This window comes from Scyliorhinus torazame, chromosome 13 (assembly GCF_047496885.1).
Source record: "Scyliorhinus torazame isolate Kashiwa2021f chromosome 13, sScyTor2.1, whole genome shotgun sequence".
In the NCBI taxonomy this organism is placed as follows: domain Eukaryota; kingdom Metazoa; phylum Chordata; class Chondrichthyes; order Carcharhiniformes; family Scyliorhinidae; genus Scyliorhinus; species Scyliorhinus torazame.
In genome coordinates this window covers 174,700,409-174,721,080 of record NC_092719.1, presented here as the reverse complement: position 1 = coordinate 174,721,080, position 20,672 = coordinate 174,700,409, and positions in this window count along the sequence as shown.

Genomic DNA, 20,672 nt, shown 5'->3' with positions numbered 1-20,672 from the left:
TAACTTCCTAATCTGGTTCCCATCCCCCTGCCACATTAGTTTAAAACCTCTCCAACAGTGTTAGCAAAAGCACCCCCTAGGACATTGGTTCCAGTCCTGCCTAGGTGTAGACCATCCAATTTGTAATGGTCCCACCGCCCCCAGAACCGGTTCCAATGTCCCAAAAATCTGAACCCCTCCCCCCTGCACCATCTCTCAAGCCACGTATTCATTCTGACTATTTTTGAATTTCTACTCTGACTGTCTCATGGCATTGGTAGCAATCCTGAGATTACTACTTTTTAACTTATCTCCTAACTCCCTAAATTCTGATTGCAGGACCTCATCCCATTTTTTACCTATATCGTTGGTGCCTATATGCACCATGACAACTGGCTGTTCACCCTCCCCCTTCAGTATGTCCTGCAGCCAATCTGAGACATCCCTGACCCGTGCACCCAGGAGGCAACATACCATTCGGAGTCTCGTTTTCGACCACAGAAACGCCTGTCTACTCCCCTTACAATTGAATCCCCTATGACTATAGCCCTGCCAGTCTTTTCCCACCCTTCTGTGCAGCAGAGCCAGCCACGGTGCCATGAGCCTGGCTTCTACTGCCATCCCCTGGTGAGTCATCTCCCCCAACAGTATCCAAAACGGTATACCTGTTTTGGAGGGAGATGATCGCTGGGGACACCTGCACTGCCTTTCTGCTCTTTCTCTGCCTTTTGGTCACCCATTCCCTGTCTCCCTTACCAATCCTAATCTGCGGTGTGACTAACTCACTGAACGTGCTATCCACGACCTCCTCAGCATTGCGGATGCTCCAAAGTGAGTCCATCCGCAGCTCAAGAGCCGTCATGGGGTCTAACAGGAGCTGCAGCTGAACACACTTCACACACATGAAGGAGTCAGGGGCATCGGCCGCGTCCCTGAACTCCCACACTGAGCAAGAGGATCCCTCGCCATTGATTCTGCTATTCCCATTTGCACCCTTCTTTAAGCCCATGTTTTGTTTCTTCACTTGTCCAATTACAATCTCCTTTTGCCTTGCACATCATCCTTTTCATAATGTAATCTATCTTGCTGTAATGGGTGCTGTTTACTACCCTCAAGATGCTTTGGTTCTTGACTTGAATACTGAGTCTCATCATAATTATATATTTTTGGAAGTCCCCCCTTTTTTAGCCGTGCTGGGCAGCACAAGTGGATAGCGCTGTGGCTTCACAGCCCCAGGGTGCCAGGTTTGATTCCCTGCTGGGTCACTGTCTGTGCGGAGTCTGCACGTTCTTCCCGTGTCTGCGTGGGTTTCCTCTGGGTGCTCCGGTTTCCTCCCACAGTCCAAAGAGGTGCAGGTTAGGTGGATTGGCCGTGATAAATTGCCCTTAGTGACCAAAAAGGTTGGGAGGGGTTATTGGGTTGCGGGGATAGGGTGGAAGTGAGGGCTTAAATGGGTCGGTGCCGACTCGATGGGCCAAATGGCGTCCTTCTGCACTGTATGGTCATTACAATCTTGCCAGAAAAATCCTTCAATCTTAGTTTTTACAGCCTGCAACTTTGTGTGGCAACATATCCCAACATGAGAGCTTTAGATAATCAAGATGAATTCAGAGTTCTAAACTGGGGCGGGATTCTCCGACCCCCCGCTGGGTCGGAGAATCGCCGGGGGCTGGCGTGAATCCCGCCCCCACCGTATCCCGAAGTCTCCGCCACCAGAGATTCGGCGGGGGCAGGAATCGCGCCGCGCCGGTCGGCGATCCCACCCCCGCCGATTCTCCGGCTCGTGATGGGCTGAAGTCCCGCTGCTGGAATGCCTGTCCCGCCAGCGTGGATTAAACCAGCTTTTGAACGGTGGGACAAGGCAGCGCGGGCTGGCTCCGGGGTCCTGGGGGGGGGGGGGGGGGGGGGCGCGGGGCGATCTGGCCCCGGGGGTGCCCCCACGGTGGCCTGGCTCGCGATCATGGCCCACCGATCTGCGGGCATGCCTGTGCCATGGGGGCACTCTTTTTCTTCCGCCTTCGCCATGGTCTTCACTATGGCGGAGGCGGAAGAGACTCCCTCCCCTGCACATGCACGGGGATGACGTCAGTAGCCGCTGACCCTCCCGCGCATGCGCCGACTCGCGTCGCCCGGCAAAGACCTTTCGGCCCCGGCTGGCGTGGCGCCAAAGGGCAATAGTTTTGCAAACAGATGTGCACACAGCAAAAAGGATTAATCTTATTTGCACGTATCGACCATGTACACAATAGACTTCCCAGCGCATGTCAGGGTTTCCTCTCAGCGGCGGGGCCTCCCATGTGCTCACTATCTGCAGTGTATGCTTTTAAATGGTCACTGAAATCTCACACACACCAGCCACTAATCTCACAGAACTGACCCTATTGAAATTAGAAATTACATTCTCACCAGGAGATCATTTACTGCTGTGGATTTTGAACAGAGAATTGAAATGGTTTTGTTCAGTGAAACAACAGCTAAGCTTTGAGTCCATATGGTAGCACAATGAATGTCAAACATGTGCAGCTAAGGGAAAACTGATTTGAGACTTAGAATCTAGCTGTCAGATTTGAAGTGTGAGAGGCATATTTTTATTTTTGTTTTGCAAGTGGAAAAGAGGCTTTCTTTATGTGATGTGATGAAACATCTGAGGAATTTGATGTGCAAATATTTGCTCTTCGGTAAGAAAATCTCTGTTTCTTTTCCTCAAAATGAGATCCCACTTCATTAACATGTTGAAGGATTAAACCCAAAACACTTCATTAATTTTTAAATTCTAGGTGGTCTTCTGAATGTTGCTATGGGCCAGAGTAATTTATCACCTACCGTCCTGCTGTCTCGTGCTCTTGAAAGTTTAACTTCAAGCTTGAATATAGGATGTACGCACTATGTACAATTTCCTGTTATTAATCCGTTAAAAGAAAACTTCAATTTGAGTCATGTGAAATAATTGCGGTTTCTTGTCAGTCATCACTGTTCAGCTCAATTACCTCCTTAATTGCAGTGTCAACTGTGGCTCAGTGGTAGTTTTCCTGCCTCTGAGCCAAAAGGTTTGTGGGTTCAAGTCCCATGTTGGAAGCCTGGGCTCGTAGGCACTAAGGTCCTGCAATGTTGGAGGATCTGTCTCTCAGATGAGACTTCAAGCCAAGGCACTTACAGGTGAAGGATCGCCAAAGTGAGCAGAGGAGTTGTTCCTCTTCAATGTTCATCCTTAAAACTGATGATCAGATAATTCATCTAATTGCTGTTTATGGCAGTATGCTTTGCACAAAGTGGTTGTTGCATTTCCTATGTTATAAGAGTAGTTGTAAAACGTTTTGGAATATCCTGAGATTGTTACATTATAGAAATGCAAGCTTTTCTTTCCTTTACCAAAAGATTCTGATGAGGGTCTTCAAAGAAGGATTTCACATTATAAAGTATAGAAACACGTAAAACTAAGGTCAAAGTAATGAGAAACGTCTAAATTCAGATGTTCTCCATAACTTGCTTAAGCTGTTGCATTATAGTCTCCAAACAACTTCCTCTGAATCTATTGAGCTGGGTAAATTAAATAATTAAACTAATTATAGATTTAAAGATGCTTTCTTTGGACAACTTAGCCTAAAATACCACAATTGTTCAGACTGTGTAAGATTTTGTTAGGCTGGATTTTGCAGTCAGCAGTGAGTGAGCACAGATTTGAGGAAAGTTGCCCTTAAAGATCCAGCAATCTCTGTGGCACGCATTTGCTCTTTGCCTGCGGCAATTTAAATTCATCACCAGGTCTAGGGGAATCGTCAGTCATGAAGCAGCAGTGATGTAAGAAAACAAGGTATGCAGCTAATCACATTGAGGTATTCTCACATACAGCAAGTCACAAAGTTAAAAGCACCAAATCCCATCACTTTAAAATTAAAATTTCAGCTAGCAAATTAAATTATGATTTTATTAAGAATACCAATATATTTGAAAAATATATTTTAAGACCATAAGGTATCGGAGCAGAATTCGACCCATCGTGTCTGCTCTGCCATTCAGTCATGGCTGATGTGTTTCTCATCCCCATTCTCCTGTCTTTTCCCGATAACCCCTGATCCCCTTATTAATGGAGAACCTATCTATCTCGGTGACTCGGCCTCCACAGCCTTCTGCGGCAAAGAGTTCCACAGATTCACCACCCACTGGCTGAAGAAATTCTTCCTCATCCCAGTTTTAAAGGATCGGCCCTTCAGCTTGAGGCTGTGCCCTCAGGTTCTAGTCTCTCCTACCAGTGGAGACATCTCCACATCCACTTTATCTGGGCCTCTCAGTATTGTGTAAGTTTCAATGAGATTCCACCTCATCCTTCTAAACTCCATTGAGTACAGACCCAGAGTCCTCAACCGCTCCTCGTATGATAAGCCCTTCATTCCCGGGATCATTCTTGTGAACCTCTTCTTGAACCCTTCCAAGGCCAGCACATCTTTCCCGAGATACGGGACCCCAAACTGCTCATTCCAAATGGGGTCTGACCAGAGCCTTATATAAGCTCAGCGGTACATCCCTGCTCTTGTATTATAGCCCTCTCAAAACAAATGCTATCATTGCATTTGCCTTCCTAACTGCCATCTGAACATACATGTTAATCTTTAGAGAATCCTGACCTAGGACTCCTAAGTCCCTTTGTGCTTCAGATTTCTAAAGCCTTTCCCCATTTAGAAAATAATCTATGCCTCTATTCTTCCTACCAAATTGCATAGCCTCACACTTTCCCACATTGCATTCCATCTGCCATTTCTTGGTCCACTCTCCTAGCTTGTCCAAGCAAGTCCTTCTGCAGCCTCCCCACTTCCTTATGCCATAATAGAGAAAATTGCCATTCCACAAACATGAAGTGAGGGCATTTAGCAATAATTATGAAGTTAGTACACCATTAAAAACCCATTTTGAACTCATTCAATACGTTGTAACTTATCCAAAGATTTTTACAGCTAGATTAATAGCATAAAAGTGGACGTTCACATCTATTCACTGCTATTGGGAGGCTGAACTTTGAGGGTATTGTGACAATATGTATATTGTAAGAATAATGAAGTGTTAACAATTTACTGTAACTGCATCCAACCACTAGATGGCGTTCAAGCACATACACGTGGATCACGTGATACTCTTGATTCGGGGAGAAGTTTGTTAGGCGAGGTAAAGAATAGTTTGTTATCAGCAGCTCTGTAATTAGAATCATGGGCGAGATTCTCCGACCCCCCGCCGGGTCGGAGAGTCGCCGGGGGCTGGCGTGAATCCCGCCCCCGTCGGTTGCCGAAGTCTCCGGCACCAGAGATCCGGCGGGGGCGGGAATCGCGCCGCGCCGGTTGGCGGGCGCCCCCGCTCGATTCTCCGGCCCGGATGGGCCGAAGTCCCGCCGCTAAAATGCCTGGCCCGCCGGCGTAAATTAAACCACCTACCTTATTGGCGGGTCAAGGCAGCGCGGGCAGGCTCCGGGGTCCTGGGGGGGGGGGGGGGCGATCTGGTCCCGGGGGTGCCCCCATGATAGTCTGGCCCGCGATCGGGGCCCACCGATCCGCGGGCGGGCCTGTGCCGTGAGGGCACTCTTTCCCTTCCGCCTCCGCCACGGTCTCCACCATGGCGGAGGCAGAAGAGACTCCCTCCACTGCGCATGCGCGGGAATGCTGTCAGCGGCCGCTGACGCTCCCGCGCATGCGCCGCCCGGAGATGTCATTTCCGCGCCAGCTGGCGGGGCACCAAAGGCCTTTCCCGCCAGCTGGCGGGGCGGAAATTCGGCCGGCGCCGTCCTAGCCCCTCAATGTTGGGGCTCAGCCCCCAAAGATGCGGAGCATTCCGCTCCTTTGGGGCGGCGCGATGCCCGTCTGATTTGCACCGTTTTGGGCGCCAGTCAGCGGACATTGCGCCGTTTCCGGAGAATTTCGCCCCATAGTTTTAGTGAATCTGTAATCTAATTTCTCTTAGCAAGCAAATCAAATCTGTTTAGTTGTAGTGTAAATAAATTAGCTTTGTTCAAAACTTAGCTTGCTGTTCTTTGTGAGACACTACACTTCGAAGCCATCCTCATTCAGAAAGCAAAGAACATCACAGGGACCACAACAACTCACACTTTGTAAGAGCATACAATTATTACAGCCACTTCTGTTCTCGTTTTCACATGAACAGACACACAAAGTTGCTGTCAGTTTCAGTGGAGGAATGATGCCAAACAATGACAACTTTAGCATCATTAACAACGCAAAATCCCTGCTATTATCTACAACGTTTCATTGGTTAATCCGTATCATATTATTTGTGACCCTTAAAGTAAGGCGAAGAATTTCCTAGAGATGTGGAGAAAGATGTGTAATCAGAACAGAAAGCAAAACACTAATATCGAAAATTACAGAATCTTGTGAAAATGTGTTATCAACATAATTTATGCGAGCTGAATTGTCGTGCTCTTTTGGACATATATCAATCCCAGCCCTGATCTCATCTCAGCTCATTGCAATAGTTCCTCCAAACACATGAATTTCCTACACGTTGGTTCAAATAGGTTCACATGCAGCAGGGACAAGCTCCGCAGCGCCTCGACCATTCGCATCTGAGAGCGAGATATGTCCTGCAGAACCTCATCAAGGTCAGCCTGGTACTGGGTCACGACCCCAGCAAGTCGGACATTCAGCCGAGGCCCTCAGCCACAGCAGTCACCAACTGCGCCACGCCTTGGACACCGGCTGATGTCGTGCACCAGGCTCTCCACTATGGTCGCCACACTAGTAGTGTTGGCCTCAGTGCCACACACATTGCCGCCTACATCACCTGCACCCATAGCTTCTGGGACTCCTCCAATCGGCTGGACCTGCTGAGGTGTCGCTGACATCTCCCTCTGAATGTCCCGGCTGCTCCCTATTGTCTCCATCAGTTCCGGGATAGCCTTATCCACAGGCTCAGCATCTGGTTGGGACCAGGTTGGGTCCTGGGATTCAGCAGGCCTCCGACTGCTGTCTCGCCTGAGCGTTACTGCCTCCACCTAATGTGCATCACTACCTGTGTGGTGCTCACCAGAATGTGCCCCAGAAGCCTGACCTCTAACGTTGCCCACCGAGGTGTGTGTCTGCACTGGTGGAGGGTGGGGTTGACAGCTGTGATGCGGTGATTGCAGCATCTTTGGAGCTCTTCTCCGAGGAGGTCCCATGCAAGGCAGGGGAGGGGGCCACCCTGGATGGGCCATCACCGACGGCTGGAGGACCTGCGGGAGAATAGACATGCAGTCAGTGGGAGGGATGGGTCAGTCTGTATGGCAATAACAACTCACCTGTGACAGGTCCTCCAGGTGGGGCCTGGTGGATCCTCACCTCTGCGGCATGCGCCAACCTGCGCATTGGTGACCGCTCTGTCCTCGGCCACCCCTGAGACCTCCAGGGTCTGTTTTTCAAAGGTCGTGAGGGTTTTTATGGCCGGCACCTTTCCGCTAGTCTGGGCCCTCTTCCAGCAATTGTGGAAGAGCTTCTCCTGCGGAGACATGGAGAGGGCATTGTTAGCCACACACACGATTCACAGTGGTGGGGAGGGGTGGTGGAGGAATGGTTGGGTGGTTGAAAGGAAAGGGGGTGAAGGGAGGGTTGGTGGGCCACATGGAGCGTTTGGGGGGAATGCTCACGTGGGGGCTGAAAAGTCTCAGGGTGGCCGGAGGTGGGGGGGTGGGGGGGGGGGGGGGGGGTGAACGGGTGGGAGTGGTGTCAACTCACTTTTGCTACCCGGTGTAGGTCGCTGACCTTCTTGCGACACTGGAGGCCAGTACTCCTGGTTATGCTTCCTGAGCTAATGGCTGCTGCCACCTCGTCCGAGGCCGCACTGGCTACCCTGTGGCTCATCCTCCGGGGCCCTCGGGGATCAGGCCATCCTTCTTGGCTTCAACCGCATCTAAGATGTCACACAGGAAAAAGACAATGTTGTCGAGGAGAATACTGAGATTCAGGCTACTAGACTAGAAGGGCTTGAGGTTCATGAGGAGGAGGTGTTAACAATTCTGGAAAGGGTGAAAATAGATAAGTCCCCTGGGCCGGATGGGATTTATCCTAGGATTCTTTGGGAAGTTAGGGAGGAGATTGCTGAGCCTTTGGCTTTGATCTGTAAGTCATCTTTGTCAACAGGAATAGTGCCAGAAGACTGGAGGATAGCAAATGTTGTCCCCTTGGTCAAGAAGGGGAGTAGAGACAACCCCGGTAACTATAGACCAGTGAGCCTTACTTCTGTTGTGGGCAAAATCTTGGAAAGGTTTATAAGAGATAGGGTGTATAATCATCTGGAAAGGAATAATTTGATTAGACATAGTCAACACGGTTTCGTGAAGTGTAGGTCGTGCCTCACAAACCTTATTGAGTTCTTTGAGAAGGTGACCAAACAGGTGAATGAGGGTAAAGCAGTTGATGTGGTGTATATGGATTTCAGGAAAGCGTTTGATAAGGTTCCCCACGGTAGGCTACTGCAGAAAATACGGAAGCATGGGATTCAGGGAGATTTAGCAGTTTGGATCAGAAATTGGCTAGCTGGAAGAAGACAAAGGGTGGTGGTTGATGGGAAGTGTTCAGACTGGAGTACAGTCACAAGTGGAGTACCACAAGGATCTGTTCTGGGGCCGTTGCTGTTTGTCATTTTTATCAATGACCTAGAGGAAGGCGCAGAAGGGTGGGTGAGTAAATTTGCAGACGATACTAAAGTCGGTGGTGTTGTCGATAGTGTGGAAGGATGTAGCAGATTACAGAGGGATATAGATAAGCTGCAGAGCTGGGCCGAGAGGTGGCAAATGGAGTTTAATGCAGAAAAGTGTGAGGTTATTCATTTTGGAAGGAATAACAGGAATGCGGAATATTTGGCTAATGGTAAAGTTCTTGAAAGTGTGGATGAGCAGAGGGATCTAGGTGTCCATGTACATAGATCCCTGAAAGTTGCCACCCAGGTTGATAGGGTTGTGAAGAAGGCCTAGGGAGTGTTGGCCTTTATTGGTAGAGGGATTGAGTTCCGGAGTCGGGAGGTCATGTTGCAGCTGTACAGAACTCTGGTACGGCCGCATTTGGAGTATTGCGTACAGTTCTGGTCACCGCATTATAGGAAGGACGTGGAGGCTTTGGAGCGGGTGCAGAGGAGATTTACCAGGATGTTGCCTGGTATGGAGGGAAAATCTTATGAGGAAAGGCTGATGGACTTGAGGTTGTTTTCGTTGGAGAGAAGAAGGTTAAGAGGAGACTTAATAGAGGCATACAAAATGATCAGGGGGTTGGATAGGGTGGACAGTGAGAGCCTTCTCCCGCGGATGGATATGGCTGGCACGAGGGGACATAACTTTAAACTGAGGGGTAATAGATATAGGACAGAGGTCAGAGGTAGGTTCTTTACGCAAAGAGTAGTGAGGCCGTGGAATGCCCTACCTGCTACAGTGGTGAACTCGCCAACATTGAGGGCATTTAAAAGTTTATTGGATAAACATATGGATGATAATGGCATAGTGTAGGTTGGATGGCTTTTGTTTCGGTGCAACATCGTGGGCCGAAGGGCCTGTACTGCGCTGTATTGTTCTATGTTCTATGTTCTATGTAAGATCTTATGAGGAAAGGCTGAGGGACTTGAGGCTGTTTTCGTTAGAGAGAAGAAGGTTAAGAGGTGACTTAATTGAGGCATTCAAGATGATCAGAGGATTGGATAGGGTGGACAGTGAGAGCCTTTTTCCTCGGATGGTGATGTCTAGCACGAGGGGACATAGCTTTAAATTGAGGGGAGATAGATATATGACAGACGTCAGAGGTAGGTTCTTTACTCAGAGAGTAGTAAGGGTGTGGAATGCCCTGCCTGCAACAGTAGTGGACTCGCCAACACTAAGGGTATTCAAATGGTCATTGGATAGACATATGGACGATAAGGGAATAGTGTAAATGGGCTTTAGAGTGGTTTCACAGGTCGGCGCAACATCGAGGGCCGAAGGGCCTGTACTGCCCTGTAATGTTCTATGTTCTATGTTCTAAGAGTCTCCCCTGTAATGATATGTATATTGTCAGTATAGTGAAGGGTTAATAATTGAATCTATGTGTAAATCAAACAGTAGAGGGCGTTATGAATTCACTGTATATAAGGCAGCCTCTTTAGGAATTCTGGGAGAAGCATAAAGAGAAGCTGAAGAGAACATAGAGAGAGCAGAGTGAAAGTTGAATAGAGGTATATAGCACGAGGTCAAGTCATAGTGTAGTTTAGTAGTTAGATAGAATATTGAATGCTGTAGTACAGATTCAATATCATTTGTTTATTATCCATAACTCAGTAGAGCAGTGTTTTTCAAACTTTTTTTCCCGGGGCCCACTTTTGCCATTTGGCCGATCTTCGGGACCCTACGCCACGTTCATTTACCCAGTCTATCCTGAGGCAAGTCAATATTTGCAACGCTAAAGTTTTCTTGCCCCAGGCAAGGGAGGGAAAGAAAATGTGTTTGTTTTCCTGTGCTGGCTGGCATCTCTCGCCTTAGTGCAGCCAAAAGATCTGTGTGCGACGCTAAAGACAAAATGTAAAATGCATAACTATTCTGGTACTCCACCCCAAAGAAACCTTAGCCCGTGTCTCAGGCTGGCTCAGTTATTCTCACTTCCCAAGCGTGCTGGTCTAATGGCCATTGCTCAGCTCCCATGATGGCCTTTTGCAAAAGGGATCTGGTCATTTACCAGTTGGAGTTTTCTCAGGTTAACAGGTCTCCAAGGAGGATCTACATTCCATTCCTACCCGTTCTCCTCTTTCAAACCAAACTCCCAGAAAGAAATATTTCCATCCCTTGTTGCAAAACCCTTAAGGATGGGAAACAAAACGCAATTAGAAATGCAAGCACATGTTGGAACTGCATGGAGCAGGTTAACCTGAAACAAGTGAGGAGCAACACCTGGGTTCAGCCACATGTTCACCATTTCCCCACGTTCAGGCAGCACAAGACAATAAAAGCTTCTCATTTGAGTTAATACAGTCAGTGTTCACCTCTGGAAATTATAAAGCAGTGATTTCAACTTCTGTAAGGATGTGTCCAAAATCAGAGAAAACAAATATTTTTTATGAAACACAGGGACAACAGGAGGTGAAGGTGTCTCTCACTTTTAAACGTACTCCCCCAGAAGCGTTAGAAAGATCAAGGTGCAGAGCTTTTATCTGTGACTAAGAAAGTCTTGGTCCCGCTTAGCTCACTGAATCGCTGACACAATCAAATTCTAAAATTAGGCAAAACCCCAAGTTTTTGCAGATGTGTTTTCCGGATTGACTTACCCCCGCCGAGAAGGGAATTGAACTTTCTTCAGTATCTTCAGTATCTTCAGTATCATCATTAATATTACAGTTTCAGTGATGTTAGAAAAGTAAAGGATCACCACTGATGCATGATCAGATAAATGCTTCTGGTGAAGAAAAATCCCTGAAGTGCACAAAAAAAGTGCAAGTGCCCTGCAGCTGCCCTCCTTCCAGTCTGCAATGGGAAATTACATTATAGGCTGATGTGCGCAGAACACCGCGACCAGCACTGGAGTGGGCGAACTCCATTTTAGTTGGCCGTGTGATAATAAATTAGTTTTGATTCAATCTTCTGATTCGTATATTCTTTGTCAACACTACATCTGGCTATCCTGGAGTAAAAGGCAAAGAATACACCATATTACCAGGCGTGGTAATATAACATCCCCAGGTCCGCGTCTCCAAACCTTGGGGCCTGTCGTCTTGGCACCATGGCTGCAAGCTGAGTGGTGGGGTTGTTTGTGCAAGTGCTGTTTAAGTGCTGCTCGACCTTGTTAGCGGGGTAGGTGGCGGGCGGGGCCCTGGCAAATCGGCTGGTGAACCTTCCTTTGCGGTGTGAAGCCCGTGGGGCCTCGTTAAGTGGACCAATTAATGTTGAATAGCGGCCTCGCCGGGCTGAGTGCCGGAAACCTCGCAGCAGTTCCCGTTCGCTACCACACTTAGAAATCTTTCCGGAGAATCGTGCTCGTAGGGTGCTACTACAGGTTGTCATGCCTGCAGCTGCAGCTTCCCAATTGGCCATATTAGAAGAACGTAAGAAATGAGAGGAGGAGGCCATTTAACCTCTTGAGCCTGCTCCATCATCCGATAAAATCACAGCTCATCTTATTGTGGCCTTAACTCCCCTTTCGCCCAGCCCCCATTGCCCTTAAGCCCCGAGTAGATCAAACATCGCCGAACTGAGCTTTGGATATATTCAGTGACCCAGCCTCCATTGCTCTCCAAAAGTCCAAAGATTAAAGACTCTCTGAGATAAGATATTCCTCCTAATTTCTATCTTATTTTGAAACACTTCCCCCAGTTCTAGATTCTCTCATGAGGGGGAAAATTTCTCAGCCTCTCTGCCCCCTCAAAGATACACGTTTCAATAAGATCACTTCGCATCTTGAAAACTCCAATGAGCATAGACCCAATGTGCTCAACCTTTCTCAGAAGCCATCATTTTCATCCCAGAAATCAACCTAGTGAACTTTCATTGAACTACCGCCAATGCAAGTATGTCACTCTAAAACTGCACACAGTACTCCATGTGTTGCCTCACTAACGTTTTGTACAGTTGTAACGTGAATCTTTATCCCCTTGCAATAAAGGCCGACATTCCATTTGCCTTGCATGCTAACTCTTTGTCATTCATGTACAAGGACACCCAGATCCCTCTACAGAATACTGCTGTTTCTCTCCATTTAACAGACACTCCAAGTGACTGAATGCACAATTTACAAACTTGGATCATGCAGGTTCAGTCAACGGAGTCGCTTATCACTCATCAAAGAGCATTCTTACAGTTACAAGAGGGACCCACATCTTAAGGTGTTATTTAAAGGGCCAGGCACCCAACATGCAGGCAGTGGTGCAGTGGAAAATCTTGAGGTGTAGGAGCTCCAAGAAAATATGTTGGCCATATGGTTTTCAAATCTATTATTATGCTGTTATGTATTAATAATTTTAGTCCCCAAACGTCAGTACGACTATGCGGTTTAAGCGACAAATATTAGCGCCAGTAGACATTTTATTTTGAATCAGATAGTATTTTGAAACATTCGTCTTAGCAAAACTAGAATTTCATTATCTTTGGTGAGTGATAAGGGGCTTCCTTAACTGTCTAGAGGGGATGGCAGGGAAGGTAGTGCAATGTTCCTCCTGCAGAATGTTTGAGGTGAGGGACGCCATCAGTGTCCCTGCTGATTTCATCTGTGGGAAGTGCACCCATCTCCAGCTCCTCAGAAACCACGTTAGGGAACTGGAGCTGGAGCTGGATGAACTTCGGATCATTCGGGAGGCAGAGGTGGTCATAGATAGAATCTTCATGGATGTAGTTACTCCGAAGAATAAAGATAGATGGGTGACAGTGAGAGGGGCTGGGAGGAAGCAGTCAGTACAGGGATCCACTGTGGTCGTTCCCCTTAGTAACAAGTATACCGCTTTGGATACTGTTGGGGGGGGGGGGGGGTACTTACCAGGGGTAAGCCATGGGGTACAGGTCTCTGGCACAGAGCCTGTCCCTGTTGCTCAGAAGGGAAGGGGGGAGAGGAGTAGAGCATTAGTCATTGGAGACTCCCTAGTTAGGGGGATAGATAGGAGATTCTGTGGGAACGAGAGAGACTCGCGGTTGGTGTGTTGCTTCCCAGGTGCCAGGGTGCGTGATGTCTCGGATCGTGTTTTCGGGATACTTAAAGGGGAGGGGAGCAGCCCCAAGTCGTGGTCCACATAGGTACCAACGATATAGGTAGGAAAAGGGAGAGGGATGTAAGGCAGGAATTCAGGGAGCTAGTGTGGAAACTTAGATCTAGAACAAACAGAGTTATTATCTCTGGGTTGTCACCCGTGCCACGTGCTAGCGAGATGAGGAATAGGGAGAGAGAGGAGTTGAACACATGGCTACAGGGATGGTGCAGGAGGGAGGGTTTCAGATTTCTGGATAATTGGGGCTCATTCTGGGGTCGGTGGGACCTCTACAAACGGGATGGTCTACACCTGGCCCAGAGGGGTACCAATATCCTGGGGGGGAAATTTGCTAATGCTCTTCGGGATGGTTTAAACTAGTTCAGCAGGGGCTTGGGAAACTGAATTGTAGCTGCAGTATACAGGTGGTTGAGAGTAGTGAGGTCATGAGTAAGGGTTCAAAGTTGCAGGAGTGTACCGGCAGGCAGGAAGGTGGTTTAAAGTGTGTCTTCTTCAATGCCAGGAGCATCCGGAATAAGGTGGGTGAACTTACGGCATGGGTTGGTACCTGGGACTTCGATGTTGTGGCCATTTCGGAGACATGGATAGAGCAGGGACAGGAATGGTTGTTGCAGGTGCCGGGGTTTAGATATCTCAGTAAGTTCAGGGAAGGTGGTAAAAGAGGGGGAGGGGTGACATTGTTAGTCAAGGACAGTATTACGGTGGCAGAAAGGACGTTTGATGAGGACTCGTCTACAGAGGTAGTATGGGCTGAGGTTAGAAATAGGAAAAGAGAGGTCACCCTGTTAGGGGTTTTCTATAGGCCTCCGAAAAATTCCAGAGATGTAGAGGAAAGGATTGCAAAGGTGATTCTGGATAGGAGCGAAAGCAACAGGGTAGTTGTTATGGGGGACTTTAACTTTCCAAATATTGACTGGAAACGCTATAGTTCGAGTACTTTAGATGGGTCCGTTTTTGTCCAATGTGTGCAGGAGGGTTTCCTGCCACTGTATGTAGATAGGCCAATGAGAAGCGAGGCCATATTGGATTTGGTACTGAGTAATGAACCAGGACAGGTGTTAGATTTGGAGGTAGGTGATCACTTTGGTGATAGTCACCACAATTCAATTACGTTTACTTTCATGATGAAAAGGGATAGGTATATACCGCAGGGCAAGAGTTAAACCTGGGGGAAAGACAATTATGATGCGATGAGGCAAGACTTAGGATGCATCGGATGGAGAGGAAAACTGCAGGGAATGGGCACAATGGAAATGTGGAGCTTGTTCAAGGAACAGCTACTGCGTGTCCTTGATAAGTATGTGATGCACGATCAATCACACTCAAGACGAAGTGATTTCATAACTGAAGGCTTTAATCGGCTAGAACTTGTTCCCCAGCAGCTTCGGTACAGAAAGTGAAGGCTGCTGGGGTGGCACCGGTTCTTATACTCCGCCTGTCAGGGCGGAGCTACATATCAACAGCCAATGGTAAACTCCTAGGTTTAACCAATGGTCATCAGCCTCTTAGGTACGGCTGTTGCTAACTTTTCCTTAGTTCAATTGTTCTGTTTTATTACCTTTGCTCTTGAGTCGCCAGGTATCTTTATGATACCGCCACGTGGTTCAAGTCCGAGTAATGATCAATAATCCAATACACCAATTAGTAAGATATAAATCAAAGCACATTTATTACACACAGTAATCACTACTCATGCACAAATTCTACGTCTAAGCTACTTCTACAACGAACAGGCCTATACTTAACTTGGAACTGGCCCACCAGGCCAGGGAAACAAATGGCCTTTTGTTCGGGTTCTGAGCCTGCGGGATTCGAAGTAGGTACAGATTGATAGCTAGGAGCGCCTATCTCGTAGCGAGCGTTGAAGTAAGACTTACAGTCTCGATCAGCTGCTGAAGAGTGAAGTGCTGGAGAAGCGGTGGAGAAGAGGTGGAGAAGAGAGCGATTTGAACTTGGGGCTCAATTCTTATAGTTCCCAGGGGCTTCCCGCCTTTCGGGGCGGACCCTGTACCTGGTCCCAAGTGATTGGACTTTGTCCCAATCGCTTGGTTCGATTTTCTCCAGTGCTGGAGCGATTCCCTGATGGATGGGTGGCCTTGAGGTGCTCGTTCACCTCCTTTTGTGTCGGCTCCTGCTGGCGCCGAAGAGTCTGGTTTTGCTTTGTGTGTATAAATGTTGCTTATTGTTCCTGGGGATTGCTCATTAATATGCAGATGGCTGGTGTTTTGTTATGCTGATGGTTGCTGGTATCAATCTTGTCTGGCCTTTCCAGAGGTAAATACACAGCCAACCTGCAGCTGCTCATTTTTGTCTTGTTGGCTGACTTTCCCAACAGCCTTTGCCGTTCGCCATTTTGAATCGGGAGTTGGCCATTTTAAGTGGCTACAATCCTTCCTTGTGATCCTAACGCGAAGCGTGAAGGATCACATAACTATGTTGCTTTCCATTCCCTGACCTGGGGGAGGGGGGGGACTTCCTTTCTGGCCTCTGCACTGACCATAGCTATGCAAAGAAAATTTTTAACTGACAATTCTAAGGGCGCTATGTCAAACAGGGACATGCATTACAAAACAATAAACTGGGAACCTCTAACTATTCTTAATACACTACACTCACTTAAACATTTCATTATCCTAACTTCCTCAACCATACAAACAAAATCATAGCAGTTTATACACATGTTTCCTGGCTAGGCAGTCACGCTGAGGATCGTACAATTGCTAATGATCAGTTCTTTACATTTCTTTATTTACGATAAAACGCAAATGAATGCTCTTTATTATAGATTGCGGGGGTCGGGGGTCTGGTCGTATCCGAAAGTAGGGGATCTGACCCTATATACCGGGGTTCGAGCGCGGTAGGCTCTCCTTCTCCATTTCCTTAGATGCATAGTCTGCACGATGCAGCAGAGTATCGCTAATACTAGTAAGGTTTCTATTACATAGGACAGGGTGTACCAGGTTATAAACCTGGCACACCAAGATGATGTGGTGTCGCTGGTGACTGGGCTCTGGGTACTGCGGGGAAGTGAAACATTAACGGCTGGGGGGCTTGAAGTCATGGGGTTCGCGTTCATTTGCAACCAAATGTCCATAAAGATGATGATCCATGTGAAGGAAGTCCTCATGGCTCTTCTCTTTCCTTTTCTTTTGTTTTCTTCTCCGGTCCTGGAATCGAACCTGGGACCCTGGAGCTGTGAAGCAATTGTGCTATCCACAATGCTACCGTGCTGCCCATTCTAAAGGAGATAGCTGAAGAAATAGTGGAGGCGTTAGTTATGATTTTTCAAAAGTCACTGGAATCAGGGAAAGTCCCAGAGGATTGGAAAATCGCTGTTGTAACCCCCTGTTCAAGAAGGGAACAAGAAAAAAGATGGAAAATTATAGGCCAATTAGCCTAACCTCAGTTGTTGGCAAGATTCTAGAATCCATCGTTAAGGATGAGATTTCTAAATTCTTGGAAGTGCAGGGTCGGATTAGGACAAGTCAGCATGGATTTAGTAAGGGGAGGTCGTGCCTGACAAACCTGTTAGAGTTCTTTGAAGAGATAACAAATAGGTTAGACCAAGGAGAGCCAATGGATGTTATCTATCTTGACTTCCAAAAGGCCTTTGATAAGGTGCCTCACGGGAGACTGCTGAGTAAAATAATGGCCCATGGTATTTGAGGCAAGGTACTGACATGGATTGATGATTGGCTGTCAGGCAGAAGGCAGAGAGTTGCGATAAAAGGTTCTTTTTCGGAATGGCAACCGGTGACAAGTGGTGTCCCGCAGAGTTCAGTGTTGGGGCAGGAGCTGTTCTCTTTATATATTAGATGACGGGACTGGGGGCATTCTGGCTAAGTTTGCTGATGATACAAAGATAGGTGGAGGGGCAAGTAATATGGAGAAGGTGGGAGGCTGCAGAAAGATTTAGACAGTTTAGGAGAGTGGTCCAAAAAATGGCTGATGAATTTCAACGTGGGCAAGTGCGAGGTCTTGCACTTTGGAAAAAAGAATAGAGGCATGGACTATTTTCTAAACGGTGACAAAATTCATAATGCTGAAGTGCAAAGGGACTTGGGAGTCCTGGTCCAGGATTCTCTAAAGGTAAACTTGCAGGTTGAGTCCGTAATTAAGAAAGTAAATACAATGTTGTCATTTATCTCAAGAGGCTTGGAATATAAAAGCAGGGATGTACTTCTGAAGCTTTATAAAGCATTAGTTAGGCCCCATTTAGAATACTGTGAGCAATTTTGGGCCCCACACCTCAGGAAGGACATACTGGCACTGGAGCGGGTCCAGCGGAGATTCACACGGATGATCCCAGGAATGGTAGGCCTAACATACGATGAACGTCTGAGGATCCTGGGATTATATTCATTGGAGTTTAGAAGGTTGAGGGGAGATCTAATAGAAACTTACAAGATAATGAATGGCTTAGATAGGGTGGATGTAGGGAAGTTGTTTCCATTAGCAGGGAAGACTAGGACCCGGGGGCACAGCCTTAGAATAAAAGGGAGTCACTTTAGAACAGAGATGAGGAGAAATTTCTTCAGCCAAAGAGTGGTGGGTCTGTGGAATTCATTGCCACAGAGGGCGGTGGAGGCCGGGACGTTGAGTGTCTTTAAGACAGAAGTTGATAAATTCTTGATTTCTCGCGGAATTAAGGGCTATGGAGAGAGAGCGGGTAAATGGAGTTGAAATCAGCCATGATTGAATGGTGGAGTGGACTCGATGGGCCGAATGGCCTTACATCCGCTCCTATGTCTTATGGTCTTATGGATATAGACGGGCTGGTGGAATGGGCAGACACATGGCAGATGAAATTGAATGTCGGGAAGTGTGAAGTGATAGATTTTAGTTAGAAGAACGAGGAGAGTTGACATAAAATAAAATAAACGATTCAGAAAGAAATGAAGGAGCAGAGGGACCTGGATATATATGTGTATAAATCATTGAAGGTGGTAGGAGGGGTTGAGAAAGCAGTTGATAAATTATACTGAATCCTGTATTTTGCACAATGAAGCACGTAGTACAACAACAAATATATTATCAAGACTGGTTCAACCTCAATGGGAAGGATGTGAAGGTTTTAGATAAACTGCAAAAAAGATTTAAAAGAATGGTTCCAAAGATGAGAGACTTCGGTTATGTGGATGGATTGGCGAAGCTGGGGTTCCTCCTTGGAAGAGAGACAGTTAAGAGGAGATTTGTTCAGCGAAGTATGGGCTGGAGCAGGGGGAAATGGTTAGATACATGCAGGTTTGAGATTTTGCCAGGAAGGAGATACAGAGCTTCCTGGTGGAGCCGGCCTCCACATTGCTGGAGGAGGTGCTGACGACAGGGGGACTGGTGAAGGGGGTAGTGTCGCCGGTTTACGGAGCTATTTTGGAAGAGGATAAGACACCGCTGGAAGGGATCGTGGCAAAGTGTGAGGAAGAATTGGGAAAGGGTATGGAGAAGGGGTCCTGGTGTGAGGTGCTCCGGAGGATGAACGCCTCCACCTCGTGCGCGAGGATGGGGCTGATGTAGCTGAAGGTGGTGTATAGAGCAACCTCGCAAGGGCGAGGATGAGCTGGCTCTTTGAGAAGGTAGAATATGTGTGTGAACATTGTGGGGGGGGGGGACCCGCAAACCACTTTCATATGTTTTGGTCCTGTCCAAAGTTGTAGGATTACTGGAAGGAGGTTTTTAGGGTAATCTCTAAAGTGGTGCACGTGAAACTGGACCTGGGCCCCCGGGAGGCCATATTCGGGGTGTCGGACCAGCTGGGGATGGAAACGGGCGCGGAGGCAGATGTCATAGCCTTCGCCTCGTTGATCGCCCGAAGGCGGATCCTGTTGGGATGGAGAGCAGCCTCTCCACCCTGTGCCCTGGCGTGGCGGAGGGACCTGTTGGAAGTCTTAACTCTGGAGAAGGTTAAGTTTGAACTGAGGGGAAGGAAAGAGGGGTTCTACAATTCATGGGCGTTATCCATTATGCACTTTCAAGAATTGGATGACATCAAACTTTAGTGGGGGGGGGGGGGGTGTGTTAATGGTGACTATGGGTGATTCCTAATTCCTTTTTGTTATTTGTTTATGTTAACATGCGGGCTGCTGTTTAGGGGTTTGGTGGGAGGATTGGATTGTTGTTGCGATGGGGATTGACATTGCATTCATTGCTGATTATTGTTTATTGTTGATGGGTGTAAATTTGGGAGAAAATGTGAAAAAGGAGAATAAAAATATTTATCAAGAGATTTGTTCGACATGTTCACAACAATGAGGGGTCTGGAGAGTGTAAATGGAGAGAAACTGTTCCCATTGGCAGAAGTTCAAAAGCCCTAAGAGACAATGGGCAGAATTTTTTTTTAAATGGCAAAATATCTGGTTCTGTCTGAAAACCGCCATGTTTCTCTCCAGAAAAACAGCTGGGTTTTCTGACCGGAGCTTCTGACACTGTCAAAAAAAACCCAGGAGGCACAATTTGCGCTGTCACTCTGGCGAGGCCTGATAGAGCCGGCATTCCCAGCTACACAGAGATTGGGGCATCATGTTTAAAGGGTGCCCTGATAAGAACAGAAGAACTAGGAGCAGGAGTAGGCCATCTGGCCCCTCGAGCCTGCTCCGCCATTTAGTTTGATCATGGCTGATCTTTTTTGGACTCAGCTCCACTTTCCGGCCTGAACACCATAACTCTTAATCCCTTTATTCTTCAAAAAACTATTTTTCTTGATCTTAAAAACTACAAGATAAATGAATTCCCACCTATCCCAACCCCCTCCCCACCCGCCACCCCACCCTTGGCCATGAAGGGCATCCCCAACTACCCCCTTCCCACCCGCCACCCCACTCTTGGCCATGAAGGGCATCCCCAACTACCCCCTCCCCATCTGCCACCCCACCCTTGGCCATGAAGGGCATCCCCAACTACCCCCTCCCCACCCACCACCCCACCCTTGGCCATGAAGGGCATCCCCAACTACCCCCTCCCCACCCGCCACCCCACCCTTGGCCATGAAGGGCATCCCCAACTACCCCCTCCCCACC